Source organism: Lathamus discolor, chromosome 7, assembly GCF_037157495.1.
Source record: "Lathamus discolor isolate bLatDis1 chromosome 7, bLatDis1.hap1, whole genome shotgun sequence".
Lineage (NCBI taxonomy): Eukaryota > Metazoa > Chordata > Aves > Psittaciformes > Psittacidae > Lathamus > Lathamus discolor.
Window position 1 is genome coordinate 11,848,478 of NC_088890.1, and position 23,400 is coordinate 11,871,877.

Sequence of the window (23,400 nt, forward strand, 5' to 3'; positions counted from 1 at the left end):
AGGGCATGCAATGGGTTGTTTTTACACTTTCATTAATTCATGCAAATACATAATTAAATGAAACAGTGATCTTAGTAAATCAGTTTAATTTTCTTATGTATGTGACTGTAGAGTGAGGAGAATCAGACAGCTGTGTGCACATCTCTTCATTCAAAGAAGTGGTAATGTTCCTTTGGCCAATCTAGAAGGTGGATGCTAAAGAATACGAGAGGCAAAGGATGTGAAGTAAAAGATGAAGATTAAAAAAAACCCAACCACAACCAAACAAGCAAGCAAGGATCCACCAAACCCCCTGAAATTATGCCCTGCATTATAAGAGAGCTACTCATAACAATCCTTAATAGCACAGCATCCCCTCAGTCTTGAATGTATTTATTCTTAGAGTTCCCTGAGGGCAGGGAAACACTATTCCATTCTAAAGTACTAAATTTTGCTCAAGTCTTATTTTAGGAGGCTAATCCAAAACAGAAACCCCCAATCTTTCACTAAACTGCTTATTCTGGAGCTGGCTAAACTGGGTGTCTTGGCAGCCTCAGGAAAGGTTTGCTCCTTCACATCTGCAAGAATGCTTCTGTCTTAAGTGTCAAGTACCCTCAGTTCCCACTGAGGCATGACTTCTGTCAAAGTGCAGCTGAGCAGGGACATCTAACAGGCACTTCATGACCTTGATGCCTGTACCTTGGATCACACTTGGTTGAGGCCCACATTATGCTGCCCGTTACAGCTACATCTAGTCAGTGTGACCACACTCAGATACTCCTAATGCATTTGGGTGGCAACACATTTGTAATCAGAAATTCTGCTTTCAGATTCAACTATGTAACCATTTTCATGGTCTTCAATACCAGATCACTTGCAAGAATGTTTTTATTAGCTAATTTGGATTATGACAGCTCCAATTAGAGCAGAAGAGTGTTATATTTGCTTTGTTTTCATCCAGTTTCCTCACTGCTGCAATGAGCAGGTATGAGAAAAAAAGGCACTTAATGTCCCTGCTGAGTACAGCCACAAAATTATCCCCAGGGAGTAAGAGCATAGGGGGACGCAGCCTGTAATTAAGAGTGGATATCACAAACAGGATGTGAATTCCTTCAGAAAATTTCAAGCAAAACAAACCATTTCCTAATTCCCCCCTTCCTTACATGTTAAGTCCAATAGATTCTTGAAGGAGAAAGAAGGAAACAAGTTTGATACGTGTTATCTGTCACCTCCTGTGTTAGCACGGTGCAGACAACAAAAAATCCTGTATAAGCTTTTTGTTCTAATCAGGGGCATAAATTAATGGCATGACTTGTTGCCACTTTCCAAATAGAAGTTTCATAGGAGGACAAGCAGAAGGCATTCCATCTTCCAGTTTGGATTGTACCAGGGCTACAGCAAGACTGTTCAGTAAGTTATTACACATCTTTGTTCAACTTGAGTGGGCTCAGACTGCGATCCTTTGATTTCAGTCTTCTAAACAAGTGTGCAGATACTCAGGTGTGTGTTCCAGTTTTGATATCCCAACAGACATTTTTGTGAGCAAGAATCATGCCCTTTAAAAAGCTTCCCTTTCCTGCAGAAATAAAAATAGGGAAAGAAATACTTCTAAGCAGCAGCCTGAAGACCACAGTATTTATATGAACTTTTCTGCTGACTAATTGAAGCCTTTGCTGTCTTCTGATATGTTCATATTTTTTTCTGGGGAAAATGGATCACATCCTGCCCTATATTTACAACACAATTAAGCCCTAAAATCCCCAGCACCTGCTTTCCAGAATCTTTCCTCTTTCTTTGGAGGCATCTCCCAGTTACTTCCTTTCCACTCCCCTGTTTCTTAGAGGAAAAACACTAGAAAAAAAATGAGAAGGGTTAAATAATTCCACACCCTACCCTATGCTATTGCCAGGGAGGGGAAGCAAAAGAGACATTGCTCAGTAGCATCTGAATCAGCAGCTGGAGACCAGCCTGACCCTGATGCCACTGGGCCAGCCATGGACCTTCATGAGCTGGTCCATCAGAACTAGAAGAAGCTTCAAGGAGAGAAAGATGAAGGAATGTAATGACAGAGAATGTAAATTATAAGTGCAGATTAAGTGAAAGATCAAATAAACACGTTCAGCAGATGAAGGAAGGGAACATAGGGTTGATGCTAGAGTTTCAAATGCTGAGTGACCCAGGCAGCTGAGCATAGGAGATTTGGTTGAAACTGTGCAAGAGCATGAAGTGGGGAATCAAAACTGCAGTGAAAGGAAGTCATTAACCAGACAACTACCTCCAGCATTTGTTTATCTATCTCTATTACTGTTTGCCTTGTTTATTAGGATTCTAAACTCAAGAGGCTATACCAACTCTGGAGTGACTACACTGTATTTCTCCCACCACAGCCTCAGTTCCTGATTACAATGCTTCTCTAGGGTGCTACTCTAGGCAAATAATATAATAAATAATGGAAATGGACCCAGGAGGAAACTTAGATGTTAACTGTGTAGAAACAGGAAACCTGAAGCTTCATTGCTGTATAAATTTAACATGGAGTTTAAAGCTCATGCTGTTTGACGAGTAGGTTTTTAGAACCTGTGCAGGGATACGATGCCACTTTTAAAATGAAAAGCACTGAGATTTCCATTCTGTCTGCTGCTGCATTAGCACCAGTTCTATCTCTTCAGATGTTTCCTGCTGGTTCTCCTGGAGCACAGGAAGCAATGTTCTGGTGATTAAGCAGCAGTATCATTATAAAAGCCAAATGAATAATCATTGTGTTAATGAACTTTATCTTAGAAAAGATTAGTAGGGCTTTTTTTTTTAATGTTAAACCTCTTTCTATATGAAAGAGGAAACGCACTCTCATTTCATTTAATCAACCCTGAGATGATCATGATCTATACAATTTAATTTTCTGTCTGCATGTATTCTTCCATATATGCATATCCAGTTGCTTAAATGATGGTGTCAAATAACTTTTAGTACATCAGAGGCAATGCACTTTCCTGTTTGTATAGACAGTGAGCAGGCTTGGCTCTCTTTGCCAGATTACTATTGCAGAATAATCTCTCTTGAAGGGATTTCAAGAGGTCAGAGTCCCAGATCACTGGCTGGCAGCTCTGTGGTAAGCAGTATGTTATCTAGCTAGTAAGTAATTATGGTGAAAAGCATAAAAGAATGGGATACTGCAGAATATAAGGTGAAAACCACAAGCAGAGATTAGGAAAGCTATGGTTGGAACTACAAAATTAAGGTGGGGGGAAGGAAGGTGAAGATTTAGTGAGATCCTTCTTTTCAGTTTCAGAGAACAATGATCACTTCTTTGCTCTGTCTGGGAAGAGCTAGATCTCATTCCTCAGCAGAACAGCTCCCAGGACAAACCACTTTACAGTATGTTTTGCGGTGAGATAGTCAACTGTTGACATTGACTGTTCGTGCATGTCTGACATCTTCTTTAAGAAGAGTAAGATGTGAGTGGCAGAGGTACCATGGTGTGATGTTGTTGCAGTAGAAAGTGATGGGGTGTGTTTAGAACCATACCAGCCACTGTTTTCACCTTGTTTCTGTGAAAGCTCCTATGACCACAACTCCTAGGAAGATCTTGATGCATGAGACAGAAGCAGAATACCACAAGAGGCCAAAAGAGGAAAGTCCTTCCCAGGAGCTCATTGTGGCTGGATGTTCCTGTTTGCACCTTCTGCTGCCTGGGAAGCCAAGCCTGTCCACCCTATGTTACTGAGAAGGACAGGGTATGTAAAGGAAAAAAAGAAAAGGGTCAGGGAGCAAGAAGGAAGGCATTTTCTAGATACACACTTCTCAGCCTAATTTTCTAAAACTTAAAAGCATGAGGTCATAGAAGTAGTCTAAGGAATAGAATAATATTTTTATTGTAATAAAATGACTGTTGGTGTCCAGAAAAAAATCTAGACTGCTTTTACTAGAACATAAATATCTCAGATTCCAAAGTGGCTTTAATATGATAAAGTAGCTGCAGTTGGAAATTCAATATTAATTCAAGTCAATGGATATTTATCAAACCAACACCCGTAGCTACCAGATTGGCCTTCAGAAAACACGCTGTGTCAACTGGTGTATAAATATGATTTACTGATCCCAATGGTACCTTTATTAGAAACATGAAGGTGCAAAAATTTTTTAGGTCAAGGGGAAGAGTTGTGATTCTTTTTGGATTATCAGAAAGAGCCATTTTATAATAAGCTTACCTAACAGCAGTGGAAAACAAGCATCACACAACATGTTTTCTTCCACACATTTTCTGAAGTGACAAACTTTTACCACCATTGCACCTGCTGCCTTTTTCCTTTCTGCTCAGAGTGTAGCAAGAGATGAAATTGTTGAGCTGTCTTTAATTAGTGTGTGTTCTCTTGTAACCACTACATCACTCCATTATCTGTAACCATAGCGTTGTGTTGCCATGGCATTTTTACCTATGTAACTTAATGAATGACACAATAAACAAAGACCGCACTGCACGTGAAACGGTAGTCATGCAGTCTGACTCTTGAGCAAGTTACCTTTTGTTGGTTTGTAACAGATTTGGGAAACGGATAGCATATGCTGTAAAGAGAGCCAGACACCAACACATGCTAAGTCAAGAGGGAAACACTCATAATTACAAGCTTCTGTGGATTAATCAGCCTGCAAAACGATGGAGCGGTGTTAAGCACCCATCCAGCTCCCAGTAAAATAAAGGGCAAGTCAACATACCCCCAGAACACCTATAGGGAAGTTGTTGGTTGCCTTTTCATTTTTACCAAGAAAAGTGTGACCATATATGCCTTAAGAAGAGACCAATTCCATTTGCACAGCTTTATGGCACCAACCTCCCCCCAGGGACAACAGTAGTAGCACCACAGTGTTATTTTTGCCATACCCTCCATGCAAAAGCGCTAATAAAAGAGGCAGCATATGGAACTGTCATGTTGGCACCATGGCAAATATTGATCCCTGCTGTGACAAAATGTGTCAGAAAGTTTACAAATGGCAGGATGCTCTGGCATGAACCATTTTTATGCTTTTGAGACAGGGAAGCATCATGATTGCAACTGGATTTTCTTTTATTTCTTTTTTTATTCTGTTCATGGTAAATTCATTAAATAGACAATTATTAGGGAAAGTGAAAGTATTCAAAACTGTCAGGCTTAAAGAACCCCTTTTGAGCAAGAAAACAAAAGAAGTTCATTTGAACGTCTTAAATGTTTTCTTCTGAAGCTCTTCCAAAATGAAGTATAATGTTTAGAAGAACAGAACAGTTTCATTTCTGTTTTTAAAATGCTGTATTTTAACTTTTACATTTCCTCCCTCTTGATATAGATTTTCTTTTCAGAATGTTTTGGTTTCGTTTTTGGTTGGTTGATTGTTGTTTATATTCGCGTTTGGTTTTGTTGTGTGTGATTTTTTTGTTTGTTTGGGGTAGTTTTTTTGTGTTTTGCTTGGGGTTTTTTTGTTTTTTTTTTTTTTAGTTCTGTTAAATAAATTTGAAGGAAAAAAGTCCTATTACAGATGAATCTGACACCCCCACTCCCCACACAATTTCAAAGTAAGAACTTTTTATGAATTTCACTAAACTGATCTTTTCTCCTGACAATGTTTAGTTCATGCATCTCTAAATTCAATACCTTCAATTGCAATAGAGAAAAATAGACTCACTCTCATGTATGTAGATAGAAACCAAAACACATACTTTCTTTTTTTCCCTACCCTCCTGTTTTTCTTCCCCTTAACTCCTCACTTGTCTTCTGCTTGTAAATGACAGTTATAAAATTTTAAAGAACAAAATTTGTTAAGAAGAAATGAATTGGGTTGAAAGGCACAAAAGTTTTTCTTTATCAACTGCTTTCTCTGAATGCTAGGAAAAGTTATAGAAAATCTGACAAACAAACCAAAAAAGCTTTCTATGTAGGCAGATGAGGTGAGCCAAAGGTAACAAAGTCAAAATATAGATATGAAGAAAGAGAGAGGAAAAGCAAAGAGAAATCTGCCATTTTATTTTTAAATGCTCTATATTGAAGAAGAGCAGAGGGGGAAGGTATTAACCCAGAAAAGAGAACAGATTGGGAAGAAACAAGACAAGGGTAAATGCCATCTGTATTTGAGGTATTACCTACGTAAATAATAAGACTGGATGGAAGTTTTCAAAAGGATAAAATATGTATTAAAGCCTTACAAATAATTTCTAGAACTACAGCAAATTCTTTGAGGAAGAAAGTTTTAGCTCCCTTCCCAACCTAACCCCCAAAATCAACCTGCACTTTGAAAATCTCTTATTATTTATGTTTCTTAATAAGCCAATAACTTCAAGTTACTCCTTAACCACAATAAGAGACTTTCCCTCTTATTTGTCTTTGTCCTTAGAGATCTATCTAACAGTTAGGATCAGATGCTTAGATGGAAGCTTAATTTATGGGCTGCTCATTTCACCCCTACCCTATCATTTATAAAGGAGGATCACTACTTTTATATCAGTTAAAATAAACCAGTGTATTAACTGGGATTCAGGTGGGTCCCTGCAACAAGCAGGATGGAAAGGATGAGATCTTTAGCCTTTTATGTCTGGAGTAGGTACTGAAAGCTAGGAGAGTGTGGTCAGGATAAGACCATTCTTCTTCAGACTTGTCACATTAAACACATCCATCCACCTCACATAGCTGCAACTCCCATGTATGCACACACCAAGGCTCTGCAAACCCCTTTTCTTCCATCTCTGCCTCACCCTGCAGCATTAAGCCCAGCCATGTCTGTATTGCCAAAAGTCATATTTTATCTCATTAACACGGATGTGCCGTTATCGGGACCAAATACCAACACCGTCACCCTCAAGAAGCATCTCCACAGCTATTGCAGTTCCACTTCCCTCGCCACTCCCAACAGTTAATGTGAGGAGTTTTTGACTAAGGCTTTGTAAAGAGCATGCTCCTCTCCTGTCCTTATGAGTGTTAGTTATCTTTCATAACATGTTCTCAGAAATCACCAGTTATATACACACCATGGAGTACTCACTGGGCTCTCCGAGGGATTTGGGAAGCTAACAGGTTCCCAATTTCTGTAGATGTTTTCAGTAGCTTTAAACTGTAACGTGAACATTCATGCAGCAAGCTAGTATTTGCTGTCAAAGCGCTCATGCAGCCACTGTAGGAACATGGCTTTGGAAGCAGATGCCTTGTCAATTTTAGGTTTGGCTTTTAGAGACAAAATCAAAAAAGAAATGGTTGTGAAAGTAAAATAGCTGTCAGATGTAGACTCTACAGAGCTTGAAACATTCATGGTCAGTTCATGTGTACCAGTCACATCTGTCTTTCAGGCCCAAGATAAAATATGAGGTTACTGAACCCAGTAGTGCCAGAAAATGAGAACACAGGTTGTAGGAATTAAATTTTATCTAGCCAGTTTAGGGAGTATAAGAAATATTTAACCAACAAAATGTGTCTTTACATACCTTACTGAAGTTCTAGAAAGTTCAGTTCGGCTATACAAAGTTGATCTGCTTTAGCTTTCTAAGCTGCATTTAGATATCACATATTCAAAGGAGGTTAGAGCCTGCACTGATGTCCCAGCTTATATCAAGACCACACTGATAAAAGAGCACACTCTGGAATTAACAGCTTTAGTAACACAGTCTGGTTGGGTTGCCTAGGCAGAGCGTGGTGTATGTGCTGCCCTTCACGAAACCACTCGCTCCTATCCAGCAACTTGACTGTGCAATTGCTCCCTACTTTATTTCTACCATTTGACTACTACATTCCCAAATGCAAAATCACATTTCAAATATGTTTACACAGAAAATATATTTTTTTAAGGAATAAAAAGTAATTGCTATATTAAACTATCATTATTAAAAAAGAAAACCAATAAGGAGCAGTTAAAATGTTTCAGTGGTGATGGAGCCAAAGTACTTTTTAAACCAACAGTTCTAAAACATTTCAAACTGGTCCCTCTTTTTCAAATTTTCCTCAAGCTCATCTAAAAAGCTTCTAAACAAACCAACAGACACCTTTATTTATTATAGTGGTATCATTCTTTTGCATCAAAACTTAATGCACTGAACCTCATATACCTTTACAGGTGCAAAACAACTTTAGCATTTGATTGGAACAAATCAACAGAAAACAAAGACACCAACTACCCAATCAGACATTTACATTATCCTAAGCTAAAAAAAGCTTAAAAAGTTCAAAACCAGTCCCCAGTTCATACCCTCTCCCACTCTGTATTAAAACACCAGCTGAAATGAAGGCTGGATGTGCGAGCACCAAATTGCTTACCTAGACACAAGCTAACAGCCAGACAGATTCACCAAAGCCTTCAGCACATGCAGAGGTGAAATCCGTACAACAACGGCAGGTTGCAGCAGAGCAACTGCTAGTAAGGTGGTAGATAACACAACAAATTTTACACAGCTAACGAGATCCATCACTTAACAACAAACTACCATCACCTCTTCAAAGCCTTCTCTGTGAAAAAGCAAGATAACCACTAACCTCAGTTTAAAGACACTGTTTCCAGGGCAAACATCTAAAAATGTGTTTCAGGTAAAAGCGGTTACATCAGATGCATATTTGGGGCATGTCCCCTTGCCTGGAACCCCTTTTGGAGCCTCCCTGATCAGTCAATGACCTTCCTCCATGCTACGCAAGCAGCAATACTGGAGCCTAGAGAGGAGAGCAAATGGCTGGAAGACATTTATAGCACCAGCCTCCACCTGCTAAATAGAAGGTTTATAAGAATCACTTGGTTCTTGTTTGTTGAAGTGATTTGGGTTAGGATTCCACCTGCCTCATCATGAAAAAATACTGCCCATGGAACTCAAGTGCCCATCACAATTATGTGATAGTTGATATTTATATATTACGTAAAAAATTAGTATCCCTTTTGATGGGAAAAGGATGCATCATTTTCACTGGACCCTTGGTATAGATAAGTACGTGCCTACTTTGTTTCTTTGTACTGCTGAGCAACAATATAAGAGAAATTAAACTATTTCATGCAGCTTACAAGGTTATTTGCCTAAGGACTGAAAAATATAGGCAGGAGAGACACAATTTTTTTTTTTTTTTTTTAGGAGATTGTCTGATTTTATTCTTGCTGGCAGACTTGCTCTACTATTTTCAGGGCAGCTTAGTGTCAGATAAAGCATACCAAAAACATATTATTTAAAACCTGTCAGAGAACTTGGTTGAGTCTGTAGCAAGAATCTGACACACTGCTGAATCCTAAAGTTTGCTTCTGCTTCTTGAAAGGAACACAATAGACTGTGCTTCAATGGTGCCAGACATCTTTCCTTTCTGCACACTAGGACAGGCTAGGCAGCAGATTAGTAATTCAATGCTCATTAGAAAGTATTACAGTAAGCAAGCAGATATTAGGCAAATATATATACATAATTACAGAATGAACTAGATCTATGATTTTTTCAAATGAAATATCACAATAATTTCAGTGGAAGGATCAAGAATAAACAGCAATCCTCAAAAATACTCAGCTTAAATGTGTTTTATTTTTTTCCCCCTTACAATCATCCATTTGTTAGACTGATTTTTCACTGGGAGCATACCACAAGTACATCCAACATGTTTAGACTCACTCCAGTTTTCTTTCTTGTATTAAAATCACTGAGAGAGTATGTTTCTCCTCAAGACCCTTATATCAAATCAGTACACCTCGAGGCAAGTATATGACCACATAATTCAAGCAGTAAATTGATGACAATTAGCACATTAGCAGTGAATAGCAGCAAGTGATAGTCTTAACTGATAATGCAGCGGTTAGTAATTGATGTTAATGACTCAGAAGAAGAGGGAAATAGTGACTAATAACCGCAAATTTTAGCTGTTAAGCCTTTTGCAATATTGGGGCAGGTGGGGATTGCAGACTGGTCAGAGAGCACAGAATTGCTACCTAACAAACAAGAGGCTGAGGATTTAAGTAAGCACTTTGTGCATTACTGACAAGCAAGTACAGATTTCTGTGGCTTAATAAAATAACTTACAAACTGCTCTGGTGTTCAGCTACTTAAAGAAACTGTTAGTTTTTTCACCACTTCCCCAATTCGTAATTCTCAGGCATTTTTTCAGTGGTTGTGCTAGGTTTTTTTTGAGGCTGCAAGTGCAGTCCCTGATCAGTACACACAGGGATTAGGGGATGTTCTCCCCTCTTTAAAATGTATTAATGCATAAGGATAAAAAAGCCCCAGGCACAAAAAACAATGGCTATTTAAAACCTTAAAAAGCATTGGGTTGTAATGTCTGGACAGATGGTAGGTTTTGAGCAGCCTGCTTTTTCTGGGGGATGTCCTGTCACTATAAACAACTCATGGAAAGTAAGACCTCAATGCCATTTACCAGGCTGAATTTTGCCCAGGAGAATGGCAGGATTAAGAGCTTGATTTTGCTGTTACACAGGTATTTTCCTGTTTGCAAAGATCTATTCCCTGAATAAAATACTTACTGTATTGAAGAAGAGGAGAATTAATCATACTTCACAGTAAAACATATGGATAACCATGTGGGTAGCAACAATTATCCAAAGATACCTAACAAGATGACACTGAGAGATGCCTATTTATAGTCTTGGACTTCCCTTCAGTGGGTGATGTACAACCACATATATGAAATAATCCTTTCCTTAAAGACTGGTGCCAAGACCTAGAGCTGTTAATTTTTCGACACATAAAATGTCTCCTTACATCAAAGCCAAAATAGGTAAGAATGAACTTCTTATGGAGCATTTTCTTTTTAATAATGTAGCTCCTATACTGTATTTTTGAATGAATTTTGGGAACTATTAAAAGCCAGTCCATGGCTGGCTTCTGCGTGAGTGTTATAATCTTCAAGGCAATCATTTCCATTGGAGTTTGAATGACAAAGAACTCCTATAAATTTTAAAATGAACTCTGTTCATTTTATATTCCTCCTCAAGTGCTCGTTATTTTGATCCAAATTGTAGGGAGTATGTCTCTACAGTCTTGACATACCTTCCCATGGCCAGTCTTTAGCATACGGAGCCAGATTCTCAGCCACAGTAAATCAAAGCAGTGAATCAAAGTCGATGTGTTTAGGCTGATTTACACACAGCCAAAGCTCCAACCTGGTCCTTGGACTGTTGGTGACTCCTCAACAGGGGGAAATAACCCCAGGTGTGATCCCAGGATACACACAGTGGGTTTCCCTGGCATTGCTAATGTTCAGTTGTTTCCCTTGGGATGAATTTATCAGGCATAGGACTTTCACGGAAATTATATTTTCTTCCCACTATCATGACAGAGGAATTTTTGGCACCTTTTTTGCTGCAGTTATGGACATAGAAAAAAAAAAAGAAAAAAGAATATTTTCCTGCAGAGTTGTAGGGATTAGTGTTTATGTTTTGTGGAGTTTTCTCCTTTCTCCAGAGGGGATCATCCCTGGGAAAATGCTAGGCTTCTGTGGTTGAAAAAGAGTCTGGTGGCAACAGGTATTAGTGCAGCACATCTTTCTGCTCAGATTTGGAGAAAGGCAGATGAAGAATCTATTAGGACAAAAGAAAACAATAAGAGCTGAGGGCCACTCCCAGCTGCTGAGACATATAGAAAAGCCAAACTGTAGAAATTATTCAGGTGCACGTAAAGTGAAAACTTTATTCCCAGTCCAAGGTAGTTTTTGTGGTTAATTTGTGACCATGCAGACCCACAGACTTCTGCATTCATGAAAGAAAGCATTTCATTCGCAAAAGGTGAAAAATAACCTGGTATTTTGGAAAGTATCTTAACAGCTGAAAAGTCAAGGACTGCTTGCATATAGCTATTACTTCCTAAGAACATTTGCACCAATGCTGTGATGCAGGTTTTTCAACTTGAGTAACTAAAGATCATAACAGCATTTTTCATCAGTAAATGCATTCATTAATGTTTTATTTTGCAAGAAAAGTCGTTCTATACGTAGTATTCAAATGAACAATTATGTTCATGACCTCTAGCTGTGGCATATGTTTCCAAATGCTGGTACAATGTTTCCTTAAGCCTCCAGATCATATGGCTGTGATATCCGTCTTTTATCAGAAAATTACAAACCCCCAGGTGTGAAAGGCTGAAAACACCAGTTAAGAAGACCGTTCCAGCAATTTTCAGAAAGTGGAAAGCTCTGCAGCAAGTGCTGAACTTCAGCTCATTGAAACTAGAGAGAATTCTGGGAATGCTCAGGCACAGATGTAGCTTTTCTCCCACTCAGTCGGTGCTCAGGTATAGTAAGAGTTGCAGAAGAATATTGTCAACAGAAATCACAGGAATGGTGTTTCCAAAAAGACATGCATCTGTCACATAGAGTGAAGAAGGAGCTGTGTATCACATAACTATAAAACTGCTGCACGAGGAGCCTCTCTTTTGGCTACTCGTACAAACACAAAGCCACCTCAAGTTTCTCAAGTCTGCCACGTAGAATGAGTGACTGAAGCATCTTAAAGAGAAGTTGTATCAGGCTTTAATAGAAATGATCAGGGAAACAAGAAATCTCCTGGTGCTCCTCTGATTTTATTTTGCAACATTATTCTCAGCAGTGGAATGCTATTGCAGAGTTGAGAACAGACTTCCTCATGACTGATTTTTCCAGCCACCAGTAATTTTCTCAGCCTGCCCAAGGCAGAAATGTGAGAAAAGAGAGAAACTTATTTTGCTAGGAAAGAGCAAATGAAGTCTCCATTTTTATTTTCCAAGCATATTTTGCAGAGTAATGCACAGTACTGCAATACCCATCCAGTGGTGTGGTGGGGGGAATCACTCTGGGTTCACACACAGGCTTGCTTAGATGCCTTCACCTTCTTGAGCTGGGCAGGTGAGATGCCTGCTCCCTGTGTGTCAGAGAAGCAGCATGCTATAACAACACTAGCCTGACAGGAGAGATCATCCTTTTGTTTGTTTAATACCATTCCTGAAGCACAGAGCCCTTCTGCAACGAATTACGGCATCTGGGTAAAGAGTTTGCATCAAGCAGTCCATCACTTGCAAATCTTACACTGAGGACAGTCACGAGTGAAGATGCCAGGTTTTCAGTCAGTGTAATTTACTGTTGGTCCATTATCCTCAAATAGGCTGCATGGGTTGAGGCCCTCTAGACAAGTCTCCTGTAAATCTGAAGACTATGTCAGACAGCTCCACCTGGAATGACAGACCCCTCCTGATGTGTTTTGCAGCTATCAATTGCTTTACTGAATGCCTGTGACAAATTTTTATTGATGTCAGTGTGAGCCAAAGACGTGAAGCAAGTTTCTCTTCTGCTACTGATTAAAAGAAAAAGAATGAAGAAAGGAAAGAGAAAACCTAAGAGTTCAGTAGTTTTTAAATACTTATATTACCATGATTTTATTATCTATATATTGAAGATAAACATAACGTACCTGAAATATATCTCAGTTATCTCAGGGTCCAGCTCTGCCTGTTGCATTTTCTTGGAATTATTCATTTACTATTGCCATAAAAATGTTGCCAAGTAGCTTTTAGAAAGTTAAATAAATACAAGAAACCTGAATTTGCATATTACTTGAATTTATGAGTTTTATAAATCTATTTTGTGCAAAACTAATAATTATAATGATCGCTGAGTAAGAAGTAACATCATACAAGACTGAATTCAAATGACATTTTTGTTATATGCTCTTGTTTTAATTTTCTAGCTTCACTGGATAACTGGAAATCTTTGCAGCTGTAGCAAAGTGCCTCATATATAATGTATAGATCACATCCTCTTGCCATTTTTCACAGGTGCCTGGCTATTATATGGTTCAGAATTCATTCATAGTGCCTATTAGAGGTCTTTATATGTAACTGACTTCCTTTCTTGAATATTTATAGCTTTTATGAGACATTTATGGGTAGACCCAACAAGAGTTTCTAAGGAAATACTGGGAAATAGTTCTGTATAACATCATTAATATACTGTTCTTTGATGTTAATGGCCACAAATGTCGTTTAATTGCTATATTCTTACTTTGTCTAAGCTTCGTATTGATGCGGAGACTGCTATGGAGAGAGCCTCTCCAGTCTGAAAAGTCTTCTGAGAAACAGTTTGGCTCCCACTCAAAGTGACGCATTTTGGTCTAGAAATGAAGCATTCGAGTGAGGGTATCTGTACCAGTGATCACCACGGGTTGCATCGAAGGTTGCAAATTCTTAAATGAAAGACAAAACAGATTGCATGTACAAAAGTATTTGTAAATCAGATAAGACTGACTTGGCTCATGCTGGGATAAAGACAGTCCTAAGAGCATAAGCAACATTGTAAAGACAAATGACTTATTGTCTGAAAGAGAGAAATACTGTTTTGCGCAGTTGTACATAATAATGAGATTGATATATTAGATAATATTTGCTGGCAAATTCAGAAAGACAGTGCTCCTTATCAGAGATACCTCGAGGGGTTAAGACATCTGCTCCTTCTAATAAAGTTATATTCGTCAGTGTCATCAACAAGGTTATAACAAAATGACACATTTTCCTACTCTACCCTTATTAGGCACTTAAGTTAGAAAGCAGGATTGAAAATACGTGTCTGTGTATATATTTACACACACATATCTATTATTTCAAGCCTGCTTCCCTCTGGATTTATGATTTAGGCAACACTGCATCAGAAAGAAAAAAGGTATGATGCAATTTGTATTTGTATGAAAGCACAGAGTCATATTTTTCTGTCCAGAAGTACTGCAGTGATAGTCTTTCATACAGGAGGAACTGCTGTTCAGTATGGTGTAAAGTAGAAACTATGAAATCCACACTATTAGAATCTCAGAGTTGCCAAATAATAAGTGGATTATGAGATAAATTTTTGAATGTGCTAAGACCTTTAATAAATTAAGCAAACAGTACCTAAAGAGTTTCTATGGGTGCAAAGTAAAGTATATATGCCATAACATATGTAAATACACATTTTTGCTTTTGCTCACTGTCTTAAAATATCTTTCCATACTTTCTAGACAGGATATTAATAAATAAGGTGTGAATTTTTTTCTAACTGCTGATATTGAAGGTAAATATATTTGCTTCTTTTAAGTTTGTGATAGAACTTGCAAGAAATGAGAAATTCAAATAGTGTTTGATTATTTTTGAAGGCAAACATTAAAGGCTTTTTGCATATTCTTCCATTTGTCCCTTAAAGTGCTCAATGTACTTTCATACCGCTCCCTGTTACTGGGATGAGACTTCTCTCTTGAGTAGCTCCTGGCATCTGGAACAGCTTTTCTGCAACTTCCATGCTTCACCAGTTCCATCTATTTTTATATCTCATCTTTTCTCCCTTGACTATCTCTTTTAATTTCTCTCCATCTGCTTTTCATATTAACTTTATAACTCCATATAACATTTGTGATGCAGTTTGCATGAAAAACACCAGCTACCCAAAATAATGATGAAGCTCACTGTTAACCCTTTTGAACGGATTTGCTCCTGTGGAAGCCTGTTTCATCCTCTGGTGCATGCAGGAGCAGCTCACTGACAGCAGTCATAGAATCATAAAATCACAAAATAAACTAGGTTGGAAAAGACCTTTAAGATCATCAAGTCCAACCGTCACCCCAGGACTGCCAAGGCCACTGCTAAACCAGATCACTGAGGATATACATGGGTTTTGAACCACCCATGGTTCAAAACTCCCAGGGATGTTGATTCTATCACCTCCCCGGGCATCCTGTTCCAATACCTGATCACCAACTCTGTAAAGAAATTTTTCTAAATATCCAATCTAAACCTTCCCTGGCACAGCTTAGGGAAAAGAATCTCAGCATTTTAATATTTAAGTATTAATCCTCAAGATGAAGAGTTGATTGCACTAGTTGGGCAAACATATGAAACAAGAAAGTCGAGCTTGCAGCCGAAAAGTGTAAACTATTTATAAGCACACTGATGGCAATGATAGAAGAAGAGTCATAGAAAAAATATTGTTTCATTTATCCAGTAAAAGATTATAACTAGAACATGGTTAACTAAGGGAAAACCCTGCTAATGGAAACTGCTAAAGTCCAGTGCCTCACTATTCAGCTTTTTACCTTCTCTAATTTGGTTCAGCATGTGCTATAGATTTTAATAGTACATGAGCAAACCTTTCCCTATACAGAAGAAGTTGACATCTTTCAATTTACAGAGGGATGTCCCTGGGCAGCATTTACGAGAAGTTCCAGGTAGGTCATTCATATATTCCGATCCTGCGAATGATTCAAGACTACTAAAATAAATAGAGTGGACTCAGCTGGTGGTTTTAACTGCCCAGTCAGTTATACTAATAACATAATATAGAATATGATAGATTTAGAATTAATCTAGATTAAATTCTAGATATAGAATTAATCTAGTCAGTGTAGGCTGATTTTAGCATGCTTTGCAAGCCTTTTAGTGTTTCAGTTGTTGCAAGCTGCACATGTATCTACACTTTCTGGCCTCTATTCCAATAGCAATTATTTACTACAGCTAACAAATCTTCGAGGCCATGTAACCTGTGTTTCACCTATACTGACCTCTCACACAACTTATCAGAGCAGTGTAAAATGCCATAAGTGTATTTCCTTGTGTATTGTGCAGTGTCAATTTTTCTTTTTGATGTTGCTGAATTGCGCTTTATCTCGTGCCAGTATATTAAAAATCTATTAATGCTTCACACATAAAATGAACACAAATTGAGCTAGTATAAGATTTATATTCCAACATACAAAGGCCCCAAAGTAACTCTCTCATTATTATGCCCCTGCCTGTGCCAAATTGAACTCCTAACACTATGGACAAATGTTTCAAAAGTCACACGTGTATTTCTTCCTGACTGCTCTCCCTGCTTCAGAGCTGTTCTCACTGCAAGGCAAGCCAGTGAGTTATGCTTGTTGAAGCTGCTTTCCAGTCTCGCTAAGCAACCTCCTCACCTGTGGAAAGAAAATTCTTGAAGGAAATCCAGGTGTATTCAGAATTACTTCACTAAAATGGATACAAGTTGTCCCTTGAAAATCAGGCAACGTCCGTCTTCCCATTCTTATTCACTGCCTGCCTTCAGAAACACTAACACGGGGTCTAAGTACCAGTTCTTTGCTCATTCAGTCAAGTCTCTTCCCATGATTTCCTTCTATATATGCTCATGGCTTTTAAAACTTATTTACGCCTCTTCTTTTCAAAATACCATGGATTACAGTAATTTTCTTTGTGTGCCTCTTTTGGTATCACTTCAAGATGTCCAGCTTAGCCTGTTATGACATAGTTTATGAACTTAAGCAAGTGGTACAAGCAAACTACTGAAGCTGAAACCACAGGCTAAAGCGTTTACGAGTTTTCAGTGTTCATGGTCTGAATACAGTAGAACACTGGATTTTGAGAGCTGCAGAAAGACTGTACAATCCTTACCAGCTCCCAGAGAGGACCAGCTCTCCCTGAACGATGCTAGACAGACGCTTCTCTGACCTGTTCTTGTCTCCTATTGCAGAAAGCCTGCAGTTTTCCTTAGCATTTTTTTCCCCCAGATATTATCCTTCCAAAATATTATGAAGGTTTTTTTTTTTTTCTTAAAAAACTAAATATCTCTTACTGCAATCTGGATTCATTATTTCTTTGTCCAATTCACAGCAGGCATGGAAAACAGACTAATTTCTTCCCTGAAGTGACCTTTTAGGCTCTTGAAACTCGAACATCCCTTCAGGCTATTTTGTTCTGATAAAAGAGCTCACATTCCTTCCATCTTTCCATATAGGTTATATTTTCATAAGCGGAAGAGAAAAAAAAGACTGATATTTAGTGGTTGACTTACAGGCATACTGGTCATGGTGCTCTGGTATTGCTCAGCTTGGAGAGCTGGTGTTGACTGGATGGCAATGGTGAGTGTCACCCTTGCCCCCACTCTCCTTCCTGTAGGGAAGGACCCATGACTTGCTTAGTGAGGGCTACAAGCTAGAGCAGGGCTCTTTTCTTTTAAAATCTACCAATGTTGTCTTTTAAAATCTATTAATGTTGCCTTAATGTACCCTGTAATGAGTACAAGTTCTTCTTATATCCTATAATGTTTGGATAGTAGAGAGCAAATAGAAAAAAACATTCCTCCTATAAAAGAAATACCTTTGTTATTCCTCTCTTTCCCACCCTTTGTTGCTGTTCTTGATATTGATTAAATCCTCATTTAGCTTCATCATTTTTCTTAGTTTTCATCTCACATGCTCTCTACATCTGGTTTCATAATCTGTTGTCATGGAAATCAGACAGATGTCAAAAACATGGCTTTATCACTTAATTGTGTGATCCACACAAGAGAAAGAATAATGTAGAGAACACGATGGGAAGTTTTGCAGATTAAAGCAAAACAAGAAGACAATGGTGAGTTAAACTCCCCAAAATTGCCTTTTACATGTAGCAGTGTTCTCATTACCACCACTGGAAGATAAAAATTTGCAGGTATTGTTTTCTGTGTTAATTTTTATTTTACATGTTGAACATTTAAAGATCCTGATCTAGGTCCCTCACATGATTTAGTGGTGCTTAACGAGTAGTGGTTGTGCAGGGAGTATCCCTATGTAAGCTTCTTATGCAGTTAAGACTTTGCAGGTGTTCACTGAGCTCAAGCCTAACAGGTAGTGTAAGAGGTTCGTACCTGTCAAATATCATTAACAAAACAAGAATAAAACCACAGGTCATTCTCCTAATTGTCCAGCAGGGTGGGCAGAGGAGTCTTAGTTCTATCTTGAAAGGGCTTTTCAGTTTTTCCTTAGGACTGCACAGCCTCGTTGAACACATTGAAGTTCAGGGTCACCAAATTGATGGTGATGTGCAACAGAACATATTCAGAAATTGCACTTGCCCTGAAATCCTGCATCCCATCAGTATGTTTTTACACTACTGAGGGATAGGGTGAAAATCCAACCTCAAGGTAGAATTGTATCAAATGAGGCTAGTGCCAGGGCTGGAAACAGAGGCAGCTCCATGAAGCCGTCCCTCTTGCTCGGGTAAAATCCTTTTATGACCAAGACATTTATCATATTAATATCAACAGAAGCAAATAAAGGAATTTTGTGCCTTTAATGCCAACACCTTGCTACCTTTGTTGAGGAAGTCACCTTACAAGTCTGTGTTCACAGAACAGTTTTCCAATTAGCTAGTAATGTGGTTCCCTTATGCTTTTTTATCAAGTTTCTGCTAAGTACAGAATGGGGTTTTTTTATGCTTGTTACAAAAGTAGTCAGCAACATCAAAAAGATATCTGCTTATGCATCTATTTTGAAATGTCAGCCAGACAAACAAATCTATCTAAAAAAATGCTGGACCTACAGAAATTTCCTAAATACAGCAAATTTACAATGCTTCCTTATTATGTCACTTTTCAGAATGGATACTTGTATTCTGAGGAGAATGCATGCAATTTAATTCTGCTTTGTAAATAAAGCACATCAGCTCTAGACTTCGTCATCTCCGAGTGTAGTTGGAAACCTATAATTTTCTTTAGGGTATAAAAATACACCTGTGTTTTTGTTAGTCTAGATCAAACCACGAAATGAAAGACTGAAATCAGGATGGAAGGAAAGGTGGAAGGAAAGAAGGAAGGGATGGATTAACCCAGCTTGAATCTCAGATATTAAGATAAATTTGCTGAGTCCGACTGTTGAAGAAACAACCTGGAATTATAAATTGAATGTATCTGTACATGAATCACTGAGAGACAGTGCACATAAAACTCAGTGTCCACAGCTTCACATCACTGCTTTCCAGGTGAGAGCAGCATTTTCTATAGGACAAGATCTGCAAAATATGCACTAAGACCCTTCCTTCAGGCTATTGGCACTGATGTGCTAAGACCTGCTGTATGCCATCTATATCTACCCCAGAAACTGCTTAGCTTCAAACTGGCATAAGCATGATGACAGCTATATAACATCTACCACTCTTTTAATATCTTATATTAGAGAATGAATTGTAGCTTCTCAGTATTAATTCATATTACAGCAACAACATTATAGTTGGGGAAGGGTAAAATGAACATGCTATTTATGCTGAAATTACACTGAATCACAGTGTTCCTGGAAAGCTGAAAAATGGAATAATTTTGAATAAATTATTGATGATTTTAAAAGCCTTTCTTATTGATTACAGGTTATACTCTTAGGTTAAAAGAGTGCAGCTAAGTCCTGTCAGAGTTTTTCAAAGTCCCAGTTCATCAGAGTAAACAAGTACCACCATGCTGTAAGGTAGATCAACCAAAGAGGAGTAAAATGCTAATAAGTACATTGCTCTCTAGTTTTAAACTCTTCTGTTTGTTATTATTTTGCTTTCTAGAAATTTAAATAAAAGTATCTGAAGTGCATCAATTCCTCTTCAGCCCACCTTTGACTGGGTGAGTGCTGGTGGTTGGTGACACCTTGGTCAGCCAAAGGAGCTGCTCCAGCTGTGAGGCACTGAGCAACATGAACAGCAGAATGCCAGACACCTTAATAATACTTCACTCACATATTTTTCTCCAACCCCATGTAGTCTGCTTAAAAACTGGCTCTCTAACAATGCTGTGTTAGCTCTGCATTGTTATAAACACAGTGACAGTATTACCACAGGCTGTTCCCAGTTTACTTCTGGGTAATTGAAGTATCCTATTGCTAACTGTGTTTTGTTTCTCATTCTGTTGCTTCATACAGTATGCTGTGGTCATGTGCATTTCACCCTAGAGGTCTTTAGTAAATTCCTGTAATTACTTCTCTACAGCTCTTGTTCACTCATTCCAACTGAAATTATCTCTGAACATTAGTTCCATTTGTTAAATCTCTTCTTGCTTTATTAACTTTAATCAAACTAATATATACTGCTAAATGAAAGGTGGTTTATGATGCCCATACCTGGCCCAGCCCTCTTCCCAGGGGTAAATACCCTCTTGAAACAGCAACACAAGTTAATTTTACAATTAGCAGAATATAATTTGGCTGCTGTAATTTCAGTTATTGAATAGTTGCCATTGGTGCCATGTAAAAGCTGCATTGCTACTGCAACATAGATCTGAAAAAAATTCTTTGTATAGTCACTTGAATTTCAAAGTAAGTTCACTCTGCAATGGAGATTGCATCTCCATTAATGTTTGCTTTTCATGAAGTTTTGAGTGAAAGAAAATTCAGTTGGGCAAAGTGCACTCCCTAGTCATGGAGAAGTGTGATTAAAGAAAGGAAAGAGAAAAGGTTTGGCTTTCATTTGTATTTATTTTTAGGTTGTGTGATGAGATTCTGTGGTATTGAGAAAACACAAAAGACTGGTTGAACACTTTGTAACTCACATCACTGTTAGGGAAAAAATTCCCAGACAAAAAAGAAAAAAACAAACCAAAAACCAAAATCATAAGAAGTATGACAGCTTTAAAAATCCTCATTAAAATCAACCTAACTAGACCTCTAAAACCATTTTGACTTCAATTAGTCTGCTTTTCTATGTCAAATACAGATTAATGGCCCAATCCTGTTCCCACTGTAGTCAGTAGAAATATTGCCTCTTGCCTGAATAGAAGCAAACAGGAGTTCAAGAGTCAAGTTCAGAGATCTCTGAAGAATAGATGAAAGCTGAGCCTCAAGCTCAGGCTTTCAGAGTGTGCTCAAACTAAAATGATAACTAGAAAAGTTGATTTTTGTAAATAGCAATATATAAAATAAAGGGATAAATCTATCATGGACATTGCTGCTGCTGTTGTTTAGTTAAATTGTTGCATAGAAAGACTAAGGGAGAAGAGTGTCATCCTCTGTGCCATCATAAATAGCATGGGCTTACAAGTAGTTAGGTGTATTTTGTCAGTTGCAAAAGCATTGCTAAAGCACTCTGATTATACATGTATAAGGTAGATGGAATAGATTCTTCACCAGATAGTTAAAATAGTATAGTGAAACATATGACACAAGAGGACAAGTCTCCTGTCAGCTAAAAATCTTCCTAGCAAAGTCCTTTCACTTTAATTACACACTACAGTATTTCTTCAGAGCACATTGCAGAGGAAAGTAGAGGTGGCTTTCCTCCAACAGGTACCCACCATGTTGTGCACTTGTGCTCTGGTCTGAAAGAAGGCAAGAGAGGGAGTTTGAGGAGGTACTGTAACACTGTGTTGAAATATCACCTCGGAATTGCTAAGTAATCATGGCCATAACAGAAATCTAAATAAATACTGTACAGGACAACTCTTGTGGCCAAGTAGCCTTTGATCTTAAAGAGATGTCAGACTTTAGGGTATTTCCCAGTAATGAACAAAAATACTTTATTCCAATGAACTCACTTCCTTCTGAAACACATCTATGTTGTGTGTCAGGTATTGGGACTGAATTAATTATTTGCTACCTGAAATTTGATTGGGACAAACACAATGGGTCATATGAAACAGAAAAGTTTGTCACTGTTGTGATGAAAAGCATGGAATGACACACAATTCATAAATCTGCTGTGTCAACCAAAACCTGCAGAAAGTCCCAAGCAGATTCTTCATATCTGATTTCTGAATCATGCTTACACAGACAGCTACTGATCAGCTTTTATGCTGTAAGACTATCCTTGAAATGTGAATGAAGCTAGTTCCACGTTTTAATTGGAGAACAAAAATTATACTTTGGTCTCAGCTCTACTCTTGATGTGAACTGGGACAAGTGCTATAAGAGTTGTCTTTACTCCTCTCCCTTGTGCACAAGAACGTTTTAGAAGTACTGGGGCTAGGTTCTTTCGCACAAGAATCTGGGCTTGCTAACTTAAAAATAATAAAGAGAAACAGGGGAATATAATAAGAACAAAATAATAATAAGAAAAAAAATGTTTCAAAAATTTCTGAGTCTTCAGCCCTTTTTGCCAGACACATCTATAATCCTCCCATTGCCTCCCAAAGAGAGCTTGCCTGACCTGTAAAAGTTAGATAACTGGTCTCTTTTGTCCTGAGTTTATCTGTATAGGAGTCTCCTTGCAGGTTTTAAAATTAAAACCAGCACAATTCTTATAGCTTACCTGAGTGTATTTGGTATATGTTCATGCTGTTCATCTTCAAATATCTGGACTGGTAGTTTCCACTCTCCCTCAAGCAAAGATTTAAATCTCTCAGTCACATACTGGGAGCCAAGTTATTATTTTTAAGGTTTTGTTGTAAGATCTAGACCCTTGCTGGTCTAATTATATGTTAGGTAAAAACACAGAAGGTGTATATCTTTCATATCAGTTGTTTTTAAAATCAGATATCTAAAATGACCCTATGAAAGCAAAAAAATAAACCACAGACAAAAAAAGCCCAGATAGCACAAAGGAATAGGACAGACCTGCATTAATGTACGTCTTTTGGAAAGGACTAATGAAACTCAAGAGTAAGGAGACAGTTTTTGACATCTCTGAAACTGTTTCTTTAAATACGAAAGTCACACTTACTATAAAGTTTGTAATGGATGGTCATTCCTGAAGTTTTTAAATGTAACAAAAATATAAGTCACCTTGAATCTGCATTTTAGGTATTA

General features: G+C 38.0%; 1 long non-coding RNA gene across 1 annotated transcript; it reads right to left on the minus strand.

The window, feature by feature from the left end:
- Positions 1-340: 340 nt before the first annotated feature.
- Positions 341-8,607, minus strand: LOC136018426 (uncharacterized). The gene is made up of 3 exons (XR_010614408.1): positions 8,463-8,607; positions 7,421-7,483; positions 341-1,555 (listed from the first exon to the last, which is right to left on the minus strand). It is a non-coding gene; the product is annotated as an uncharacterized LOC136018426 (long non-coding RNA).
- Between the last annotated feature and the right edge of the window lie 14,793 nt (positions 8,608-23,400).